The sequence below is a fragment of the Frankliniella occidentalis genome, unplaced genomic scaffold (genome assembly GCF_000697945.3).
Source record: "Frankliniella occidentalis isolate FOCC.00 unplaced genomic scaffold, Focc_3.1 Scaffold79, whole genome shotgun sequence".
In the NCBI taxonomy this organism is placed as follows: Eukaryota; Metazoa; Arthropoda; class Insecta; order Thysanoptera; family Thripidae; genus Frankliniella; species Frankliniella occidentalis.
Genome location: NW_026267209.1, coordinates 990,337 through 992,814, shown reverse-complemented (window position 1 = coordinate 992,814; position 2,478 = coordinate 990,337). Strand labels below are relative to the sequence as shown.

The following is a 2,478-nucleotide window of genomic DNA, read 5'->3' as shown; positions in this document are numbered from 1 at the left end:
CCTAGGGAGCCTGGAGGGGGGAGAGTCGCAGAGATCACGTGACCGAGGGCCCGGCGGGTTCCAACGCGTTTTTGAGCTATGTAAAATGTCTCATACCTGGGTGGCACGCACGCGCAGTCCGAGCTAGCAGACGATCAGGCCGGACACTCCGGTGCAAGCTCGGCAGGTATGAGGCATTGTGCTGCACCCCGCCAAAACACGTTGGAACCGCACCAATCAGAGCGAAGCATGTCACGTGATCTCTGCGACTCTCCCCCCTCCAGGCTCCCTAGGCGGGGCCGGACCACAAGATCAAGGGCGGGCCCGGGCCGCCTCCGTGCACTGAGCCGAGTCAAGAAGAGCCGGGCGGAAACCGGTATCGCGGGAGGAGAGTAGCATGGGCGCGAGGAGGGGGAGGAAGACTTAGGGAAGAGGTGGGAAGGAGGAAGGGGGAGCAGGGAAAAGGAGGGGGGACTGAATACTCTAGCAGGTGTCTCCAAACCAACACCGCCGCCGACCGCGTCACCCCGAAGGAAACGGGAAGGGAGGGGGGGGGGGTCATCTCAGGGCACTCTAGAGTTAGAGATAAGTTCGCGGTCAAAAGTAAAGCGAAGTTAAGAGAGGGGGAGCAGCCAACGTGATGTTGGGAGTCATCATTGTTTATCGGGGAAAAAACCCGGGAAGAGGCACACAAGAAAATCAAAACATCCTCAAAAACATGTCCTGGAAAAATCCAGACAGTACTTACAAAAGGGTAATTCGGCTCTACGTTGAACCCAAAAGGGGGTCGCAATCACAGGTTATTGTGGCCATACGCACGGTCACGTGAGACTGAACGTGTTAACTTTTGGGTATTTTTGATGGGCATTAAGAAAAGAATGCTCGCCAAGCAGGTTTCAGTCGGGGAAAACACACTACTGCTGGAATCGCTGGTGGAACCGCCAGCCAATTTTAATGCCAATGGTGGCAGGTCGGTGGCAGACCGGTAGCAGGTCGCTGACTGAAGAGGACTAGGGCCGGCGCTCATTGAAGAAGTGACGTAACTCGACATAGCAAGGCAAGTGGATAGAAGGGGGTTGTAGGGGTTCTGGACCAGCCCCCCCCCCCTCCCCCCCACACACGTCAAAAACGCAAATCCGTTTGGATGCTTGTGGACGCCCCCTCAACGCCCACCTCAACCAACCCCCTCTCGCCCCCCGAGCCGAGCCCAGCGGGGGATCCGCCACTCCCAAGTGGATCAAAATTTCAGAGCTGCTGCTGCACTTCCCTCGGATCAGCCGGGGCCGGGCCGGGCCGCCACTCAAGGGTTTGGCGGGGGCCGCACCGCACCGTCGCCCCCGCCCCGGAGGATCGATCGCTCCTTGCGCTCCAGTTTCATGACAAAAACAAGAAAAGCGAAGCGAATGCAAGAGTGGCAGGCAACGAGGGCGAGTGCTGGGGGAGAAGGGGGGACTGCCTGCCCGCATGCACGGCGCCGCGGGTATACTATAAGCGAACAAATTCGCACGAGTCTATAACATCGACACTGCGAAGTTTTCCTTTAACCGGGAAAGCGCCGCCAAGATCTGCGTCGTATCTCGTCAGTTTAAATCATACTATTACGGATATCAAACATATTACGATATCGACGAAAACTACAGCTAGCTTAATTAAAACGAGTGTACAGTACTGGTGTGTGTGTGTGGGGGGAGACGCGGGTAACGCCTTCGCGAATCACACCTCAATGGACTGACGGAAAAGAGAGAGGGGAGGGAGGGGAGGCAATGCAAACGAGCTTGCTGCGCTTGCAATCACCCAGCGCCGGGGCGTTGGGACACCATCGTGAATGTGCATGAGTGTGTGTATGAGACACTCGCGGGCCCTCGACCCGGCTCGGCCGGCCGCGCGAGCGCGCGGGGCCGCCGGGCACCCTGAAGTCTCAAGCAGGCCCCGGCTCCAGGACTGCAGGCTGCAGGCGCCGGGCTGCAGGCTCCAGGCGGGAAGCGAAGGCGCGCGTCCAACTAGGTGGGCAGGTGTGATTAAGCTCGGGCGTGGCAGCAGGCTGCCCAAGTTGCGGCAGCGCGATCGAGTCCACACATCACGCCCCAAACCCAAGCGTGGCTGCAAGGAACGCAGGCCGAAAGGTGCGAGCGGGACAAGGCGCCTGAACAAAAAGTGACGACGACCGACGACGACGGCGCGGCGGCACGAAAACCATTTATGATTTTCGTAATGATAAATAACAACTAGTTTCCATGCACGAGACACGGGGACGGGTCGCTCACCCGAGTAGAGTATATAAGTGCGGCCCGTAAGGGTCGTAAAAGGCGCGCGGTAGGGCCCAGCCCAACCCCCCGGCGCGCCGCCGCCGTGCAGGTATGCGTCACGCAAGGTCGGGCCGGACCGCTACGTACCATGAGGGGGCAAGCGGGCACGCCTTTGAGAACGACTGCAAATAACGCGCGTTATGGGCACGCACGCGGCAGCCCAGGGCGGGGCCGCGCAAGTTTGGATAGAGCT

The 2,478-nt window shown here is 59.4% G+C and overlaps 1 protein-coding gene across 1 annotated transcript in view; it reads right to left on the bottom strand.

The window, feature by feature from the left end:
• Positions 1 to 2,478, bottom strand: part of LOC113209163 (elongation of very long chain fatty acids protein AAEL008004) — a 36,447-nt gene that overhangs the window by 15,349 nt on the left and 18,620 nt on the right. The window lies entirely within an intron of this gene.